Source organism: Herpailurus yagouaroundi, unplaced genomic scaffold, assembly GCF_014898765.1.
Source record: "Herpailurus yagouaroundi ecotype Mexico unplaced genomic scaffold, PumYag 186, whole genome shotgun sequence".
NCBI lineage: Eukaryota > Metazoa > Chordata > Mammalia > Carnivora > Felidae > Herpailurus > Herpailurus yagouaroundi.
The window spans coordinates 14576084-14598315 of NW_024412417.1; the positions used below are offsets into that span (position 1 = coordinate 14576084).

Here is a 22232-nt window from a genome sequence, read left to right on the forward strand (position 1 = left end):
GAGCTGAAACCAAGAGTTGGTTGCTCAACCGACTAAGTAACCTGGGTGCCCCAGCATTCTAGGTTTTAAAATCAATATCAAATGTGTGTGTTTGGGAGGGTAGTAGGTGGAAGCTGTTTTCCCTTAGGTGGTCTGTTTTAAGGTCCAAACTCGGTAGGGTTAGAAGGCCAGGAGCCCAAGCAAGCCCATTTGACTCATAATAAGGCACTAGGTGCAAGCTTAACATGAACAAAAGTAGGGTTGTTGTTTTCACCTGCCTGACTCTTGTCAACTTCTCAATTGCTTTTAAACAAGGTATCATTTATTCAGGACCCTCAAACACAAAATTTGACATACAGTCTCAAAACTTAGGGGAGGTAAAACTCAATGAGGAATAACCCAGAGAAGCCATAGAGATTTTTTTGGTAAATCTATTGATAAATCAAATGGAAAAGGATAGGTTATGCTTTCTTCTCAGTTCTGTGTTTCTATCACAGTTGGTTGGGAAAGAAATAAAGATTGAAAAAACTCACTCCAAAAAATGCTGGAACAACTGGACATTTACATGCAAAAAAAAAAAAAAATGAGTCTACACAAGACCTTAGACCCTTCACAAAAAGTAACTCAAAATGGATCCTAGACCTAAATATAAAACACAAAACTACAAAACTCCCAGGAGTTTTAACATTGGAGAAAACCTGGATGACCGTGGGTTTGGTGATGACTTTTTAGATACAACACCAAAGGCACGATCCATGAAAGAAACAATTGATGAGCTGGACTTCATTAAAATTAAAAACTTCTGTTCTGTGAAAAACACTATCAAGAGTATTGAAAAACAAGCCACGGTCTGGGAAACAATATTTGCAAAAATACTTCTGATAAAGGGTTGTTATCCAAAATCCACAAAGAGCTCTTAAAACTCAACAACAAAAAGACAGACAACCCAAGCTAAAAAATGGGCAAAAAACCTTAACAGACACCTCACCAAAGAAGATATACAGATGGGTGGTAAATTAGCTATCGGATCCTACCAAGAGCAAAGGGATCAAGGGTTATGAGTGATCGAATGTGTCCTCGTTCCCCACCGACCTCATACAGTCAGATAAGTTGCCAACAGGAAAGGAGCCTCTTGGCAGTGGAATTTCTGAGATCTGAATGGGTTCCTAATTTTCAAACTGTGAATATTTCAAGGTTTTAGAGAAACAGAATCTCCACAAGGGCACTGTGTAGGCGGGAAGGAGTTGTTACTGGCTAAGCCAGGCGACTAGGTAGGGAGATGGCCAGAAGCGGCCACCTTATTTCTGGGTGTCCTCGGATCATGGAAAGGATCTAGAAATATCAATATGCTCCCAGTGATGACAACAACTGATATTATCTGTCAGGGACTGTCCCAGGTGCGAAGGATACAATTGGGAACAAGGGACAAGGCATTCACAGAGCTTGTACTCCTGGGGTGGTCAGACAATGAGCAAGGAACTCAATATTCAAATAAGATAAATTCAGATAGGAATTAGCATTGAGCCCATTTTTCAATGATATTAATTGAAGCATCATTTCAAACTGAAACTTAAGTCTCTATAAATATGCAACTAGTTATAAAATTTATTCCATTCATTAGAATGCTATGAAAATATTATAAAGCATAATGAGGGACTATAAATGTTCAGAGGGAAAGATGTCCAGGAAGTATCATTAGTGAAAAAAGCAGGTTGTAATATGATGCGTTCCACTGTTTGTGTGCTTTTTCAACACCATCCAGCATTTCACACAGTTCTGACACCACCTGCCTAGAGATCCCACTGTAAGGGTTCAGTCCTAGAAGACTGCCCCCACCTCAGATGCTTGTCACCTGGGCTTCCGACCTGCTGATACAGTTGGAGGTTTCCACAACTACCTCCATAGTTTCAATTAATTTGCTAGAACTACTTATGGAACTCAGAGAAACACTTCCCTGTGTTTAGCAGTCCATGACCAAGAGTAGTATAAAGGATACAGATGAACTGCCAGATGAAGAGGTACATAGGGCAAGGCTTGGGGGAAATGGGCATCAAGCTTCCATGCTCTCTGAGGGACACTCGGCACCTCCATGAGCTCATCAACCGGGAACCTCTCCAGACCCCATCTTTTGGGGTTTTTATTGAGGCTTAATTACATAGGCATGCTTGATTAAATCACTGGCCGTTGGTGACCAATTCAACTTCCAGACCCTCTTCTCTCCTTGGAGGCCAGGGGGTAGGACTGAAAGGCCCAACCCTCTAGTCACTTGGTCATTTCCCTGGCAACCAGCATCCATCTTTAGGTGCTTTCCAAAAGTCATCTCCAACGGGAGGGAGAGTTGTTGAGACCGGATGACAGAGCGCAGCTTGGCGGGGAACAAAGGTGCTCACCAGCTCCATCAACCTCTCCCATCCCCCAGCCAAAATCCCACAGGGAACCAGTTCCTGCCAGGGAACTTGCTTGTACCTCGCAAACACCCAACGCTGTGCTTCTGCAGATCCATCCCTCCGGCGGGTCTGACTCCCTCCTGGTGCCACAGGGCCCCTCCCGAAGCGGACCTCCCAAGGAAAAGCGAGCTGAGCCTGCCCCTCCCGCCCCTGTGCACCTTGCCGATCCACCCCAGCTAATACACCAGATCCCCAGCACCACAAGCCTGGCAGTGTACAAGTAGCCCATAGGGGCCATGCCACCCCACAGTGAACCCCGCCCCTAGGAGAGGGGAAGAGAAGGCACACACCAGTCTGACTGTGGCCCCAGCGGTGGGCTGGGGGCAGACACCAGGTCTGACTGCGGCCCCGCCCACCAACACAAGTTATTCAAGACAGCACAGGGGAAGTGCCCTGCAGTTCCGCACCAATCCAGGGACTATCCAAAATGACGAAACGGAAGAATTCCCCTCAAAAAAACCTCCAAGAAATAATGACAGCTAACGAACTGATCAAAAATGATTTAAACAATATAACAGAAAGTGAATTTAGAATAATAGTCATAAAATTAATCTCTGGGCTTGAAAACAGTATAAAGGACAGCAGAGAATCTATTGCTACAGAGATCAAGGGACTAAGGAACAGCCAGGAGGAGCTAAAAAATGCTATTAATGAGCTGCAAAATAAAATGGAGACAACCACGCCTCAGATTGAAGAGGCAGAGGAGAGAATAGGTGAACTAGAAGATAAAATTATGGAAAAAGAAGAAGCTGAGAAAAAGACAAAAAAAAATCCAGGAGTATGAGGGGAAAATTAGAGAACTAAGTGATGCACTAAAGAGAAATAATGTACGCATAATTGGTATTCCAGAGGAGTAAGAGAGAGGGAAAGGTGCTGAAGGTGTACTTGAAGAAATAATAGCTGAGAACTTCCTTGATCAGGGGAAGGAAAAAGGCATTAAAATCCAAGAGGCACAGAGAACTCCCTTCAGACGTAACTTGAATCGATCTTCTGCACGACATATCATAGTGAAACTGGCAAAATACAAGGATAAAGAGAAAATTCTGAAAGCAACTAGGGATAAACGTGCTCTAACATATAAAGGGAGACTTATAAGACTCGTGACCGATCTCTCTACTGAAACTTGGCAGGCCAGAAAGGAATGGCAGGAGATCTTCAATGTGATGAACAGAAAAAAATATGCAGCCGAGAATCCTTTATCCAGCAAGTCTGTCATTTAGAATAGAAGGAGAGATAAAGGTCTTCCCAAACAAACAAAAACTGAAGGAATTCGTCACCACTAAACCAGCCCTACAAGAGATCCTAAGGGGGATCCTGTGAGACAAAGTACCAGAGACATCGCTACAAGCATGAAACCTACAGACATCATAATGACTCTAAACCCATATCTTTCTATAATAACACTGAATGTAAATGGACTAAATGTGCCAACCAAAAGACATAGGGTATCAGAATGGATGAAAAAACAAGACCCATCTATTTGCTGTCTACAAGAGACTCATTTTAGACCTGAGGACACCTTCAGATTGAAAGTGAGGGGATGGAGAACTATTTATCATGCCACTGGAAGTCAAAAGGAAGCTGGAGTAGCCATACTTATATCAGACAAACTAGACTTTATTTTTTTTTATATATATATTTTTAATATGGAACGCTTCACGAATTTGCGTGTCATCCTTGCTCAGGGGCCATGCTAATCTTCTCTGTATCGTTCCAATTTCAGTATATGTGCTGCTGAAGCGAGCACGACAAACTAGACTTTAAATTAAAGGCTGTAACAAGAGATGAAGAAGGGCATTATATAATAATCACAGGGTCTATCCATCAGGAAGAGCTAACAATTATAAACGTCTATGCGCCGAATACAGGAGCCCCCAAATATATAAAACAATTACTCACAAACATAAGCAACCTTATCAATAAGAATGTGGTAATTGCAGGGGACTTTAACACTCCACTTACAGCAATGGATAGATCATCTAGACGGTCAATAAAGACACAAGTGCCCTGAATGATACATTGGATCAGATGGACTTGACAGATATATTTAGGACTCTGCATCCCAAAGCAACAGAATATACTTTCTTCTCAAGTGCACATGGAACATTCTCCAAGACAGATCACATACTGGGTCACAAGACAGCCCTTCATAAGTATACAAGAATTGAGATCATACCATGCATACTTTCAGACCACAATGCTATGAAGCTTGAAATCAACCACAGGAAAAAGTCTGGAAAACCTCCAAAAGCATGGAGGTTAAAGAACACCCTACTAAAGAATGAGTGGGTCAACCAGGCAATTAGAGAAGAAATTAAAAAATATATGGAAACAAACGAAAATGAAAATACAACAATCCAAACGCTTTGGGATGCAGTGAAGGCAGTCCTGAGAGGAAAATACATTGCAATCCAGGCCTATCTCAAGAAACAAGAAAAATCCCAAATACAAAATCTAACAGCACACCTAAAGGAAATAGAAGCAGAACAGCAAAGACAGCGTAAACCCAGCAGAAGAAGAGAAAAAATAAAGATCACAGCAGAAATAAACAATATAGAATCTAAAAAAACTGTAGAGCAGATCAATGAAACCAAGAGTTGGTTTTTTGAAAAAATAAACAAAATTGATAAACCTCTAGCCAGGCTTCTCAAAAAGAAAAGGGAGATGACCCAAATAGATAAAATCATGAATGAAAATGGAATTATTACAACCAATCCCTCAGAGATACAAGCAATTATCAGGGAATACTATGAAAAATTATATGCCAACAAACTGGACAACATGGAAGAAATGGACAAATTCCTAAACACCCACATGCTTCCAAAACTCAATCAGGAGGAAATAGAAAGCTTGAACAGACCCATAACCAGCGAAGAAATTGAATCAGTCATCAAAAATCTCCCAACAAATAAGAGTCCAGGACCAGATGGCTTCCCAGGGGAGTTCTACCAGACGTTTAAAGCAGAGATAATACCTATCCTTCTAGCTATTCCAAAAAAATAGAAAGGGAAGGAAAACTTCCAGACTCATTCTATGAAGCCAGTATTACTTTTGATTCCGAAACCAGAGACCCAGTAAAAAAAAGAGAACTACAGGCCAATATCCCTGATGAATATGGATGCAAAAATTCTCAATAAGATACTAGCAAATCGAATTCAACAGTATATAAAAAGAATTATTCACCATGATCAACTGGGATTCATTCCTGGGATGCAGGGCTGGTTCAATATTCGCAAATCAATCAACGTGATACATCACATTAATAAAAGATAAGAACCATATGATCCTGTCAATCGATGCAGAAAAAGCATTTGACAAAATTCAGCATCCTTTCTTAATAAAAACCCTTGAGAAAGTCGGGATAGAAGGAACATACTTAAAGATCATAAAAGCCATTTATGAAAAGCCCACAGCTAACATCATCCTCAATGGGGAAAAACTGAGAGCTTTCCACTGAGATCAGGAACACGACAGGGATGTCCACTCTCACTGCTGTTGTTTAACATAGTGTTGGAAGTTCTAGCATCAGCAATCAGACAACAAAAGGAAATCAAAGGCATCAAAATGGGCAAAGATGAAGTCAAGCTTTCGCTTTTTGCAGATGACATGATATTATACATGGAAAATCCGATAGACTCCACCAAAGTCTGCTAGAACTGATACATAAATTCAGCAAAGTTGCAGGATACAAAATCAATGTACAGAAATCAGTTGCATTCTTATACACTAATAATGAAGCAACAGAAAGACAAATAAAGAAACTGATCCCATTCACAATTGCACCAAGAAGCATCAAATATCTAGGAATAAATCTAACCAAAGATGTAAAAGATCTGTACGCTGAAAACTATAGAAAGCTTATGAAGGAAATTGAAGAAGATAAAAAGAAATGGAAAAACCTTCAGTGCTCATGGATTGGAAGAATAAATATTGTCAAAATGTCAATACTACCCAAAGCTATCTACACATTGAAGGCAATCCCAATCAAAATTGCACAGGATTCTTCTTGAAACTAGAACAAGCAATCCTAAAATTCATATGGAACCACAAAAGGCCCCGAATAGCCAAAGTAATTTTGAAGAAGAAGACCAAAGCAGGAGGCATCACAATCCCAGACTTTAGCCTCTACTACAAAGCTGTCATCATCAAGACAGCATGGTATTGGCACAAAAACAGACACATAGACCAATGGAATAGAATAGAAACCCCAGAACTAGACCCACAAACGTATGGCCAGCTAATCTTTGACAAAGCAGGAAAGAACATCCAATGGAAAAAAGACAGTCCCTTTAACAAATCGTGCTGGGAGAACTGGACAGCAACATGCAGAAGGTTGAAACTAGACCACTTTCTTACACCTTGCACAAAAATTAACTCAAAATGGATAAAGGACCTGAATGTGAGACAGGAAACCATCAAAACCCTACAGGAGAAAGCAGGAAAAGACCTCTCTGACCTCAGCCATAGCAATTTCTGACTTGACACATCCCCAAAGGCAAGGGAATTAAAAGCAAAAATGAATTACTGGGGCCTTATGAAGATAAAAAGCTTCTGCACAGAAAAGGAAACAACCAACAAAACTAAAAGGCAATCAACGGAATGGGAAAAGATATTTGCAAATGACATATTGGACAAAGGGCTAGTATCCAAAATCTATAAAGAGCTCACCAAACTCCACACCCGAAAAACAAATAACCCAGTGAAGAAATGGGCAGAAAACATGAATAGACACTTCTCTAAAGAAGACATCCGGATGGCCAACAGGCACATGAAAAGATGCTCAACGTAGCTCCTCATCAGGGAAATACAAATCAAAACCACACTCAGATATCACCTCACGCCAGTCAGAGTGGCCAAAATGAATAAATCAGGAGACTATAGATGCTGGAGAGGATGTGGAGAAACGGGAACCCTCTTGCACTGTTGGTGGGAATGCAAACTGGTGCAGCCACTCTGGAAAACAGTGTGGAGGTTCCTCAAAAAATTAAAAATAGACCTACCCTATGACCCAGCAATAGCACTGCTAGGAATTTACCCAAGGGATACAGGAGTACTGATGCATAGGGGCACTTGTACCCCAATGTTTATAATTTTCTTTTTTTTTTTTTTTGAACGTTTATTTATTTTTGGGACAGAGAGAGACAGAGCATGAACGGGGGAGGGGCAGAGAGAGAGGGAGACACAGAATCAGAAACAGGCTCCAGGCTCTGAGCCATCAGCCCAGAGCCTGACGTGGGGCTCAAACTCACGGATCGCGAGATCGTGACCTGGCTGAAGTAGGACGCCTAACCGACTGCGCCACCCAGGAGCCCCTGTACCCCAATGTTTATAGCAGCACTCTCAACAATAGCCAAAGTATGGAAAGAGCTTAAATGTCCATCAACTGACGAATGGATAAAGAAATTGTGGTTTATATACACAATGGAGTACTACGTGGCAATGAGAAAGAATGAAATATGGCCCTTTGTAGCAACGTGGATGGAACTGGAGAGTGTGATGCTAAGTGAAATAAACCATACAGAGAAAGACAGATACCATATGTTTTCACTCTTATGTGGATCCTGAGAAATTTAACAGAAACCCATGGGGGAGGGGAAGGAAAAAAAAAAAAAAGAGGTTAGAGTGGGAGAGAGCCAAAGCATAAGAGACTCTTAAAAACTGAGAACAAACTGAGGGTTGATGTGGGGGTGGGAGGGAGGGGAGGGTGGGTGATGGGTATTGAGGGCACCTTTTGGGATGAGCACTGGGTGTTGTATGGAAACCAATTTACAATAAATTTCATATATTGAAAAAAAACAAACAACAACAACAAAAACAAAAGTCATCTCATTAACATAAACTTGGGTGTGGTTGAAAGGGATTTGTTATGAATATCAAGACACATTTAAAACTCTTATTATGGGGCACCTGGGTGCCTCAGTTAGTTGAGAGTCTGACTTCAGCCCAGGTCGTGATTTCGCAGTTCTTGAGGCTGAGCCATGCGTCTGGCTGTCTGCTGTCATCACAGAGCCTGCCTGGGATCCTCTGTCCCCCTCTCTTAGTTCTTATCACTGCAGAAATTCCAGAAGTTTTAGAAACTCTGTGCCAAAATGGGGACCAAAACCAAATAGAGATTTTTTATTATAAGTCACAATATCACACATGTATACAATAATCCTATTTAACTTCTATTCAAACACTATCTCATGTATATATTTGATGACCAGAGACATGCACTAAGCTATAGACAATAGCTCTTTTAAGGAGTGAGATCATGGTGAAGGTTAATAACAAGGAAACCCTGTACTTTCAGATTTATACATTTCAATATTGTTTGACTTCAAAATGAGCATATGCTACCATCCACCTCCAAAATTGGGGGCCATGGGGCATGCTCAAAGTGGTATAAAAGAACAGCCTTTTGTGCAAACTTCCATTACTTGTTTTATTTCACACTTCAGATAAATGAAGGTATATTGCAGTTCAAGATATACATCAATATGAAGAGAAGCTGCTTCGTGCATTTTGTCGTTATCAATATTACTCTAGAATTTTCAAAATTATTGCTCACCAGATAAATATTTCCTTTTTTTTTCAGTTTTGTAAAAGACACAGTACACTTGTTTTTACATGCATAAAAATGTCTACATGACATGTAAAATATCATTCATTCCATAGATGATATTAACGTATAAAATACATAGTTGGTTTTACCTCCTACTGTAACTTGGTTTGGAGCTTAACTTTGATGAAGGATCTGTATCTCTGGGTGGAAATCTTAGAAAAGTTTAGCAAGTTTTAGTCCTATACTGAATTCTAAGTTAAATATTTCAAGATGGCTTTGGTCAGTCAAGCCTGACTGCTGGTATGCAGACATGAGCAAATCACTAAGGAAAACAATTAAAACCCTTACTTTGGATATGCAGCTTGGAAACCAGCATATCTGTTGAACGTATTAACAGTGACTCATAACCACATGAGTTAAATATACTGAGGAATTAAATGTTTAGCTCATAGTCCTGGATGAGCTGAGGTCTAGGATTACCATAATTCCAACAGAAAATTGGAATTGACTTAGATATACTGGGCTTGACTCCTAACTTCAAGGCCAAGAGTTTGCTAATAATGCACCCTGTTGGGCTCAGACAGAAGGGGAACCTCCCTGTCTCCCTCTGCGTTCTGTTTTCCAAAACTCTGTCAAGTAGGAGGAGAAAAATATCTTAGCAGCTGCCCGTGGTATAACTTGAATTCTTGCTTCTGATGCAAAGTTCAAGAACAACAGGAGCCCTGGGGACATGTTATAAGGGGAGGGAAACCTGCCTTATTAGGGAATTCCCTAGAGCCCCCAGGATAATCCTACTTGAGTCTGGGCCCCCTCCACCAGTGGAAGCAGCAGGGGGTGCTCACTGGCACACTGTCATCTTCTCTCAGCACATTCTTGGCTCGGGGGTCATCTCTCTGCAGTAGGAGCACCTCGGAGCCCCCGGCTCCGGAGCTCCAGCAGCCAAACCCTGCTGTCTAGAAAGGAGCTGATATACTTGCTCACTCTCAGCTGTAAATGCTGAAGGGGTATAATCTTCCCAGATGACTGGGTAAACAGACTTTGGGATTTTGGCTCAGTGATAAAAAGATACTTGCAGTAATGAATCCACCTAAAAACATGCTCACCAAACGAAGCCAGACACAGATAAGTACACAACAAGTGAATAGTCTAGAAGTGGCTGGATGATAAGGCTAGGCCTGCTGAGGGGTCAAAAGGCTGTATAGGCACGTCCAGCATCTCGCCATAGCATGTGTGGGTGTTAGCTGCTCAGCTTTATTCAGAGTTCTAAGGAAGAAGGAACAGTCATCTTGAACATCTGGTTATACATATCTGTATCCTCAACCAGAAGCTGTTGGTTACCAACTCAGCATTCATTCCTCCCTTCCTTTTTCATTACAGAACCCCTGTCTACTCAAGTAGCAATTCTCTTCTACATGGGGTTTCTTCTTAATTGGTTATTATGGTCATCTCCTCCTGGTTAAGAAATATTTTAGCGTTGGGTCTGTGACCCCCTTCTGGCCAATGGGATGTGAAAGGGCAGGGGGCTCCTGGGAAATATTCTCTTCCTCTTAACAAGGAGATACCACAAAAGTTGGTCCTCTTCTTCTCTAGATATTACTGCCTCCAGCAGGGGCACATGGACCAGCTGTCTCCCCAGGGGGGAATGATGACATGGGGATAAAAGCCAAAAGCCTAAGAGTTGCAGAACGTAAATATTAAAAACATTTGAATTCTTGATGATGTGGTTGGGTCCCTGAATTAACCAACCCTGGAGAAGCCCTCCCTCTGAACATCACGTTAAGTGAGAAAATAAATCTCCTTACTTAAGCGACCTTAAGTTGAATTTTCTGTTACTTACTGAGGAAAGCATCTTAACTGATATAACAATCAACTCCTTGGGGGTGGTACATAGCCCCAGTACAGAGTGTCTGTCACATACAAGACACTCAATAAACGTTTGTTGGAATATTATAAGAATGTGTATCTCAGGCTTTTTGAAGACCTCAACTAGAGTTGCATTATTCCATCCAAACCAGCCTAAATACGAGCTTCTTTATACTGTAAAATGAATAGCAAATACATGTGGATACATGTGGATACATGTGGAGTTGTGTACATCTGGGAATCGCTGATGGTCAAGAGTCAGCAGGGAAGGCAACGGTAACCATCTGGCTGGGGAAATGGGATCTATGCCTATAGGGACCTCAACCTTCAGTACAAAATCCTTGAAAACTCTGCTACAAACGTGGGAGAATGATGGCAGCACGGGATAATAAGTGATAAGCCGAAAGATTTTCCCATTCTGGGGTCTGGTAAAGACAATGAAACAGATACTGAGCCTCTAGAACAAAAGGTTTAAAGTTTTTGGTTATGCCCTGAGTTCCTATACTCTTCCGTATTTAAAGAAATGTCACTCCCAGTTGGATCTGCTTTGCACATTGCCACAGCCAAAGTGATTTTTACAATGGGGAAAACAGCAATTCTGGGAAGCCATTGTTCAAACAATGACCCAGAACCATGACTTTATGGGGTCTTGGTCAACATCCAATCATACTCACCTTTTTTTTTTTTTTTTTTTTAACAGACTCAATTTTTAGAGCAGCTTTAAGTTCACAGCAAAACTGAATGGAAAGTACAGAGCTTTTCCACATACCTCCTACCCCACACATGCATAACCTCCTCCATTATCACCATCACTCAGCAGAGTGGTCTACTTGTTACAGTTGATGAACTACATTGACACACCATTAGCACCGCAAGTCTACACTGTGTATTATAGTTTATTCTTGGTGTTGTACATTCTGTGGGTTGACAAATGTGTAATGACATGTATCTGCCATTATAGTTTCGTACAGAATGGTTTCACTGACCCAAAAATTCTCTGGGTTTTGCCTATTCATCCCTCCCCTATCACCCCTGGCAACCAATGATCTTTTTACTATTTCCACAGTTTTGCCCTTCCCAGAATGTCATATAGTTGGAATCATACTATAATATGCAGGCTTTTTGATTGACTTCTGTCATTTAGTAATATCCATTTAATTTTCACCTGTGTCTTTTCATGGCTTGATAACTCATTTCTTTTTAGATCTGAATAATATCCCTTCTCTCAATGTACCACAGTTTATTTATCCATCCTCCTACTAAAGGACATCTTGGTTGCTTCCAAGTTTTGCCAATTGTGTATAAAGCTGCTATAAACAGGTTTTTATGTGGACATTTTCAACTTATTTCAACTCATGTTGAAGAGTGTAATAGCTGGATCACATGCAAGAAGTATGTTTGGTTTTGTAAGAAGTGACCAACTATCTTCCAGAGTGGCTGTACCATTGCATCCCCATCAGCAGTGAATGAGAGTTCCTGTTGCTCCACATCCTCGTCAGCATTTGCTGATGTCAGTGTTCTGGATTTCGGTCATTCTCATACATGTGCCGTGGTATTTCATTGTTGTTTTAATTTGTAATTCCCTAATGACATGTGGTGGAGCACCTTTTCATATGCTTATTTGCTATCTATATATCTTCAGGTCTGTGGCCCATTTTTTAATCAGGTTGTTTGTTTTCTGAGCCAAAAATTGTAGAGCCAAATTTTTAACTTCATTTTGGTGACCTATTTGAAAGACGTTGATCCTTTTCCCAACCTGGTTCTATCCATTTATTCTCCGAAACTCGTATGAAGGCAAGCTGAGAATTTCAGTTCAATGCAATATGCGTTATTTAACATCACTATGTTATGTGCCCAACACATTGTTTTAAGTACTGTGGAAGTTACAAAGAAATGTCAGATACAGTCCCTGGCATCCTGGCAATCTTCGGGGAAACTAAAAATATGGCAGTGAAAACAAATTAATTACTAAATGTGTGTATGCTCTCTAGGTACTTCCAATGAAAATCTTTAACCTAATTAAAACTCAACATTTTTAGGGGAGCCTGGGTGGCTCAGTCAGTTAAGCATCCGACTTCAAGCGTCTGACTTCAGCTTAGGTCATGATCTCATGGTTCGTGAGTTTGAGCCCCCTGTTGGGCTCTGTGCTGACAGCTCAGAGCCTGGAGCCTGCTTCGGGTTCTGGGTCTCCCTCTCTCTCTGCCCCTCCCCTGCTCGTGTTTGGTCTCTCTCTCAAAAATAAATATTAAAAAAAAATTTTAAGTCAAATTTTCCAAATACATATATTTAAATGTTGTTTTACGAAAGGTGACAACCAATTGGGGAGGTATTTTACTGAGACCCATTAATCTGTAAAGTTATAAACTGCATACACATCTTATTTTTACTAGTGCACTAAGTACAGCAGGCAGAATAGAAGAGGGAATGGAATAATCATTTTACGCTTCTTTAAATAAATAAATTGGTGGAGAACTCTGTAAATGAAGAAATTTACCACAAGTATTAATACTTTTTTCTTTAGTGTGGAAATAAATACCACACCAGTGGAAATAAAAACCAGTGTGGAAACAACCAACCAGTGAGCTAAAGTGTAATAACAATCATCATAACAGAGGTATGGTAGCAATCATTGATAGCAGCTTGGAAACAAATGCCTAATAATTCGGCTTCTGCCGATAGACCAATCCTTCAGGAACCCTAAAACTGTAACAAGTCCAGCAGAGAATAAGCATCATGAGAGAGCCTAAATTTCATTTGAGAAATTATCAAGAGATAACAAAATGCCTGTGGCAAAACGACTAACCTGAAAACCTGGCTTCTCTGTGGTAGTTTCCAGATTTACACAAGGCTCCTCAGTAAGTAGGGCCCCGTGAATGATCACCCCAGGAGGGAAAAAAAGCACATTCCATGGAGATTAGATCCCTGGGGAGGCAGGAAGCAAACATGACAGGCAAGACACTGAGTGAGCCAGAAATTTGTGTAAGCTCCTTGGTCTTTGCATAAAACACTCATGAAAATGGATCCTCTCAGGAACATTCTACTGAAACCACACTGAGATAGGGCTACTTCCCTGAAAAACAGAGCTGGGTTCTCTGATTAGCCTTTCCGTACTAGGAAAACTACCGGTGCAAGAAGAGAGTAGTATCCTAGGTTGATATCTGTAAATGGAAATTTGCAACACATCCTTTGAACTTAGAGGCTTACTTTCCCCGGTGTTGTATCCTAAGCCCGCTTCCTGGAGGTCTCCCATTTCCAAAAGGTCCCCAGAGCTGAAATCCAGGACAGTAGATTGTATAAACAAACCAAGGGCTTTCCTGTGGGTGACAAGATTGGGAAAACGGTGAGATTATCACCCTGAGGGAGACTGTATTCTGGCCGACACTCTCAGCGGTCTGCTGAATAGTCAGCAGGGCCACTGGCCCTTCTTCTTTGCTAATAGAACCCAAATGTTGCTCACTGTCCTCCAAGCAGCCACGTCCTTCAGGGAAGGCATAGTCTTTTTCTAGCCTCGTGAGCCCAATGTCTCTTGCCAAGTGATTTCTTTTAGGCAACGGGCGTGTGCAACAATCCTGGCCAATGAGACAGCAGGGAAATGTGCCAGGAGGACTCTGGAAAAAATTTTCTCATTCTTGAAAAGGGGACACAGCATAGGGTCATTTCATGTCTCTGCCTCTGGAAGAATGCTAATATTTATTTATTTACTTACTTATTTACTTATTCATTCATTCATTCATTCATTCAAGAACTATTTATTGCCCAGTGTGTGTCCTGAAATCCAAAATCCACCTATTCTTGGACTGGAAACGGATGGCTTTAAAATTCTAGGTGAGTTTCAAAGGCATATTCCCATGAAGTCCTATACTTTAGAGTATAAATGTAAGGGAAATAGCAGACCAGAAGAACTAAGGGCTGGCTAAGCAGTTCTGAGGGCCGAGGTTGGTATAGAGGTTGGGGAGAAGGAAATGCATGCTGTGGACAAAGGTTAAAGGCAAGCACATAGGAAAGAAAAGAACAGCACTAGGGCTCCAAGAAACTAAACAAACTCCATAGCCGAGGAGATCCCCAAAGAGTCATAGGAGGATGTTGGGCCAAAGTCCTGGGTTGAGGAGCAGGACCTTACAGTCCAAGAATCTGGAAGCCCAACGTGTGCTTGAACAGGATGAAACTTCGAAACTTCTACTAAAGATGTTTGCTCTCTGCCGTGCTTTTAACTTCTCCACTGCCAAGGCACATGGATGCTCACCCGTGTGCGTGTGGTCAGAGAGACTGAACTCAACCCAGCTGGCTGGATTCTGATCAGAGCACAGACCAAGGTTCTTCTCCTGTTACAAGGCCTCCCTTGGATTTCCTCCTATTTCTCTGGCCTCTTCTTTGGGGCTTTTTTTCTTCTGCCCATCCCATAAATCATCTGTTCTCCAAGCGTGGTCCAGAGACCCTTGGGTGTGCTTGAGACACTTTCAGGGAAAGTGTGACATTGAAATGATTTTCATAATAATAAGATGTTATTTGTCTTTTTCACTCTCATTCTGTCACGTGTGCACAGCAGAGTTTTCCAGAGGCCACATGATGCGTGATACGGCAACAGATTGAGTACAGAAGCAAATATGAGAATCTAGCTGCAAAAAGATTTGCAAAGATGCACCGTGGTGCCACTCTCCTTGTTAACTTTTTGTTTTAGAAAATACAGCTATTTTTCAGTACAATGTTATTTATTCTACCATATAGTGGGGCTAATTATTGCTGTTTGAAAATGAATTGATAAAAATTAAAATCGGACCAAGCAGCCTAAGAGCTTGTTAGAAATGCAGCTTCTCGGGCCCCTCCCCAGACTTCTTGACTCAGAAGGTGTGGAGGAGGGGCCGGCAATGGGCTTTGACGAGTTTCAGGTGATGCTCATGTTCACTGAAGCTTGAGAGCCACTGCTCTAGGACATCGGTCCGCCACCATTTCTCCAAAGTGAGGAGAAGCACGTGCTGAGTCTCCTGAAGCTAAGTGTCGAGAGGTCGTGGCCCCGGTGCTGGGTTATGGGCCTTAGTCTGCTTTGGCTACTGTAATAAGATACCAGAGGCGGGGTGGCTTAAACAACAGAAATTTCTTCTCCCACAGCCCCGAAGGATAAAAGTCTGAGACGGAGGCGTCAGCAGCTCTGGGTTCTTCTGAGGCATCTCTCCTTGGCTTGCAGATGGCCTCCTTCTCGCTGTGTGCCCACACGGCCTTTCCTCTGTGCGCCCTGAAAACTGTTTCTTTGGCTGCGCTTATGACTCACCTGGGGGCATCCCAATCCATGAGCTGTCACTAGAAATCCTGGCAGGAGAGGAGATCCCTCCTCACTCTCTCGCAGCACCTGCTAGGACCAATTAATCACTAGATCCTCTGATTGCATCTTCTAGATTTTTCTCATCTTCATCATCCCCTCCTCACCAACCCAGCTATCAGTGTGTGCAAATCTGGATCCCTGCATGGGGTACACACAAAATAGGCTTCAGGTCCTGGGCAGTCTCGTGGACCCTCGCAGAGCTCGTTCTCACATCGAATCAGGACGCGGTACCATCGCGGAGAGCTGCTGGCCTGAATGATCTTTCACCTACCGTCCGGCTCCCTCAAGTCCAGCCCCCACGTGCAGCCACAAGGTTCTGCCTAAACAATCTAAAACCAGGCCAGTCCTGGTTACAAAGCGTCTGAGGCTTCTCACCAGCTACAGAACAAAGCCCGATCTCCTCTGCCAGGAATACAGAGCTCGCTCTAAACCCTGCCGGCCTCTCCAGCTCATGGCAGGTCACTCCCCGCCTGACACCACAAGCTGTGGCAACCCCGTGGCTGTAGTTCCCTGAATCGGGGGCTATTCCTTACCTCTGTGCCAGTCCCCAGGCCGTCACCTTGACCAAATGCTCTTCCTTTCAGTACTTTCTGTGCCATACTCTCTCAAACAGCCAGACGTCGTCTCCTCCAGGAAGCCTTCCATGGCAGCGCCTCTTCCCTTCCCCCTCCCCATTTCAGGCAACCTGCACTCACCTCTCCCATGGCATTCATCACCCTGTTCTGCATTCTTATGTTTAGAAGCTGTCCTTCTCAGCAGACTCAGACCTCTTTGAGGACAGAAACTGTGCCTTTTTCTTATTTTTCATTCCAAGGGTCTAGCACAGGGTCCTAATTCATAGTAGGTGCTCCATAAACATTAAATGAGTGACTGAATGACTTCCAAGAATAATGGAGCTCACTCAGGGGGCAGAGTCAATCCAAAGAGAAGGAGAGAGTTGGCAAGTTGTCGGGCAAGGCGGGGCTGGGGGGTGCGGGTATCTTCAAAATTAAAAGTCCTGAGATACAGTTGAGAGGAAAACGGTGTCTCTGAGCCCCGCTTTATATAAAGCTTGGGGCCTGCCCCCCACACCCTTGTGACTCTTAAACTGGCCGCACCCCAAGACAGTTTCTTTCTTTTTTTTTTAATGTTTATTTTTAACAGAGAGAGAGCAGAGCATGAGCGGGGGAGGGGCAGAGAGAGAGGGAGACACAGAATCCGAAGCAGGCTCCAGGCTCTGAGCCGTCAGCACAGAGCCCGATGCGGGGCTCGAACTCACACTGTGAGATCATGACCTGAGCCGAGGTGGGACGCTCAACCTACTGAGCCACCCAGGCGCCCCACCCCAAGACGGTTTCAAGAGCTGGTATCCAATTTCAGTCCCGAGACACTCACTACCTATTAGGCTCAGTTTTGGGGATTTAGACATTGCCAATTTATATTCTATTTCTGGGATGTAGTAATCATTGTCTTCTAGAATCAACCAACTGCCTATGCAAACTCCCCTCAAGTAGAGGCCTTACAAAGCTACCACTGCACATTCGGCCTCTGTTCCTGCCCGCTCACCCCCGGGGGGGCAACTGGACTATTATTACGATGCAAACAGCACCCTCAACGATCACTTCTACTCAGCACTTCCTGGAACGCTGCAGAAAATCTCAGAGAAGTTTATACCATCCTCCTGAGCGCAGTACATCAAGGCTCCCTTTCAAGACAGCCCTTGTCTCCTCCTTGCCACCCTGCTCCGATTTTCCAACTGTGCCTCTCTGGGATGATTGAGCTCCCTCCCGATCAAGCTCACTCTGCTGAGAAGCATCCCGTGCTGTATTTGCCGAGGTTCCTCTTAAAATGTGTTGTCTGGGACTGAACACCACACTCCAGCAGGGTTCTTGTCCATGCAGGATCCTTGATGTCTGTCAATGCCTTTATTTCTTCTTGTGGTTACGGTGTCACTAAGATTGCCTGGGTGTTCAGTAGTGAAGTATAGAGAAATATGATTACCCTCAAAGCAGAAAGCAGGACTTTGCCTTTGTCAGTGAGCACCCCCAAAGGACTTTGCCTTTGTCGGTGAGCCCAGTATGGGCTGGCAAGGCATGGGGATTGGGACACAGCCCCAGGCTGTAATAGTCCAACCCTACCTTGACATGCATCAGACACTAACGGATGACCAAGAAGCAGAAGCTCCTGGGGACCTGTCAAGCAGATGCGGAGTACGTGACCTGGCTCTTAGAGGAATTCTACCTAAATGAAAGGGGACGTGGGTGCAAATTTCTTCTCATGCCCAGAGGAGAAATCATCTTAAAAATTGGGTGAAGGGGCTCAAAAGGTACACATTCCCAGTTATAAAATAAGTCCTGGGGATGTAATGTACCACACGGTGACTATAGTTAATAATACTGTGCTGCATATTTGAAAGCTCTGGAGAGAGTAGACCTTACAAGTGGTGATCACGAGAAAAAAAGTTGTAACTATGGGTGGTGGTGGATATTAACTAGGCTTATTGTGGTGACGTTTTTGCAATATAGGCAAGTATCCGATCATTATGTTGCACACCTGACCGTGATTTCATGTTCTATCATGTCAATATAACCTCAATAACAAAAAATCAGGGCCCATGGCAAGGACTCCAGTTAGCTGATGAGATTTTGCCATAAAACCATGAGGGGATCAAGCTCTAAGATATCTCTTATCACCCCTGGTGTGGGAGTCATATACAACTACATGCTGCGACAATTACCTGGTGAACTTAAGATCCAAGAGAAAATTTCTATATGGTTGGGGTCGGTGGATGTTTATATCTGTTTAATGGATGTGAGAATTTTTATTGTCTCTCATTCAATTTCCGGTGACTTTCTTCTGTATAATAATTATCTCGTTTTCATTTAGCAAGTGGCTAATTCAGTTTTCCCTCTTGTCCCCCACCCCTGAGACCTATCCAGTCAGATCTTTTCCTCAGAAACTGATGCCAAACAGATCTTTTCCATCTGGCTTTAGTGCAAGCAGCTTGACTGCCTCTTCTGCCTTTAGGTCATCTATAAATAGCAAATCATGTCTTCTGTAGAATCCGTAAATTTACGAGGAGGTCAACAGCCCATAAAAATAGGAATCACTAAGTTAGCCAAGAGTTAGAAGGAAAAGGGGTGTTTCTGATAATGCTGATAATTTTGTAATACTGATAACACCACTAAAGTATCTGATAATATCATCAAAGGGTTATTTTCACATCATGGTAAGGAACATGGGACGAGAACTTGCCATGATACTTTTCTACATGGTGGTTAGCAAATCATATAACTGGTAACTTCTATGCCATAGTAAATAGTGAATTTTGGGGCGCTTGGGTGGCTCAGTCGTTTAAGTGTCTGACTTCGAATCAGGTCATGATCTCATGGTTCGTGAGTTCCAGTCCCATGTTTGGCTCTGTGCTGACAGCTCAGAGCCTGGAACATGCTTCAAATTCTGTGTCTCCCTCTCTCTCTGCCCCTCCCCCACTCACGCTCTGTCTATCAAAAATAAAGAAACATTTAAAAATATTTAAAAAAATAAATAATGAATTATTCCATTAACTCTGTTTTTTTTCTTTGGACAGTTATTCGTTTCTTGATTTATATCCAAACCTCTCGATCTTCTCCCTCCTGCCACCAGTCAATTCCCATGTTATCACTGTTTAGCATTCTCTGTTGGACCGTTTGGGGACAGGTGAAACTGCATTCAGCTTGCTTGGTCATTTACTAAGAACTCTGATAGGAGAGGGAAGGAATTAATATTATGGGCTCATTTCAATTTTCATTCCAATGACCTGACTTTATGTCAACAAAGCAATCTCATCCATAACTGTCAGGAGGAACTGGGGAAAAAAATAACCAGAAACCTTGGTTTAGCTGATGGGGGTGGAGATCTGTGGAGGGAAACAGGAGACCCGGATGCATTTTGTAAACCTAAATGTTTTAAGATGTAATTCCAAATATCCTGCTTACTTTGGCTTTCTTTTATCATAAAACAGGCGGCTCTTTGTGCCTTGAAAGAGACACACAGGCTGCAAAGAGTCATCTGAACTGCCCAGTGATGTCTTTAATCTTGACCATTTTCAAACACAAATCTCCATCGTGAAACATTTTCTAAGGAATTCTTACAATGCAGCGTCTGTTCAGAGGATGCTGATTTCAAAACCTCTGTACACAGGGCTTAATGAAGAGGGGAAGAAAGTGCACAGTTTCGGGTAACTTAAGAAAAGGAAGAAAATTCGGCAGGAAATGAACGACTACCCAAGTTGAAAGCATGTCGCATGCTATGATTCAGAATAAACGAACTGTAACTCTTCCAGGTTGAACACAGACCACCAGCGTTCGCCCTCGAGCCCTGCAGAGCATCCCAGCTTCCAGTTGTATAAATTTACACAAATAAAAAAGAACGCATGAAGAACGCACTTACCGTAATCACAGGCAAGAGACTTAATGCTTCTCTCTCATCAATAGTTTAGGTTCTAGAATTTTCCATCAACTTTTCTTCTCTTGAACTATAGAAATTCCAATCACTCATAAACTGCTAAACATGCTGTATGCTTAATGTTTATCAGCGCCGGATGTGGAAAGATTAGCCGTTTAAGACCAATCCAAACAGTCTGGTAATCTAGGCATTTCGGATTGCAGAAGAAGCCACTGCGATGTTAGATTTTAGAGCTGCCTGTGTGTACACATGTGAGTATAAGCCAGTGGAGGGGGGAATTCAGCACTCCCTTCAGGACTGATGGGCGCTGTTTGCCCTCAAATCATTCTTCAAGCTTCTCCGGCTCCACTCTCTATTATATGAGGCTGACTTCTGCAGGCTGTTGCCCAGGCTCCAGGTTCAGGGGGCCTCTGGCTGGGTTTGAGCAATCAGAGACTGGAGGAGGCAAGAAGGGAAAAGCCAGGATACGCTCATTTTCCTTCTCTGGCAGTGACTTCATCTCTCATGGTTCCAGTTTCCAATGGAGAAACCCAACATGATTCCAGGGACACAGGGGTGGCTCAGTCGGTTGAGCGTCCAACTGCGACTCAGGTCATGATCTCACGGTTCTCGGGTTTGAGCCCCATATGGGGCTCTACTATGACAGGGCAGAGCCTGCTTCAGATCCTCTGTCTCTCTCTCTCTCTGCCCGCTCATATTCTCTCTCTCTCTCTCTCAAAAAACAAACAAACAAAAAAAAACAAACCATTAAAAAACAAAAAAACGCAACATGATTCCAGCTTTGACTGGTCACCTTGTGTCTCTCCAGCTTAAGGGTGGCAGTAGTTCATGGCTAGGGCCAATTTTGGGTTGCTTCACTGTCCCCTGTTGAGCTTCTAGCCTTGGTAGTCAATTTCCTTCACTAAATTCCTAACTGGTTTCTGTTTCCTAACTGGATGCTGAATGATACAACTGACATATAGGCTAAGTGTCATCTGTTGAATCATGGCTTCCTTTAATTTTATATGGGATCTCCAACTTTTATAATAAAAATGATAATAGCCAATATAGAGAGAGCACTCCATAAGTACCCGGTGAAAGTACTTAGTAAGTCACTAAACAGAGGATAGCTACAGCTTTAGCCTCCAGCTTCTTTTGATAGCAGCTATTAAATTTCCTCTGCTTGAAATATGTAGCATGATTTATGTTATTCTGACTAGACCTTGACTGGCACATAGACTCTTCTAAATTAATTCCAGTAAGTGTCCCCTCGATTCTTTTTTTTTTAATGGTACTTTCAGCCCACTTATGTCTGTATTTATTTCAGCCATACTAAATTTATCAGTTCTTATTTACATCACTGCCTTTCTTTTCCCTTTGGCTCTTTTTTAGAAAATAATAAAAACAGGGGCGCCTGGGTGGCGCAGTCGGTTAAGCGTCCGACTTCAGCCAGGTCACGATCTCGCGGTCCGTGAGTTCGAGCCCCGCGTCGGGCTCTGGGCTGATGGCTCAGAGCCTGGAGCCTGTTTCTGATTCTGTGTCTCCCTCTCTCTCTGCCCCTCCCCCGTTCATGCTCTGTCTCTTTCTGTCCCAAAAATAAATAAACGTTGAAAAAAAAATTAAAAAAAAAAAGAAAATAATAAAAACAGATACAAACCATCCAATTGCACGAATACCC

The 22232-nt window shown here is 42.6% G+C and overlaps 1 non-coding gene across 1 annotated transcript; it reads right to left on the bottom strand.

Moving 5' to 3' along the window:
- Window positions 1–4066: 4066 nt before the first annotated feature.
- Window positions 4067–4173, bottom strand: LOC121043273 (U6 spliceosomal RNA). The gene has a single exon (XR_005796765.1). It is a non-coding gene; the product is annotated as a U6 spliceosomal RNA (small nuclear RNA).
- Window positions 4174–22232: the final 18059 nt, after the last annotated feature.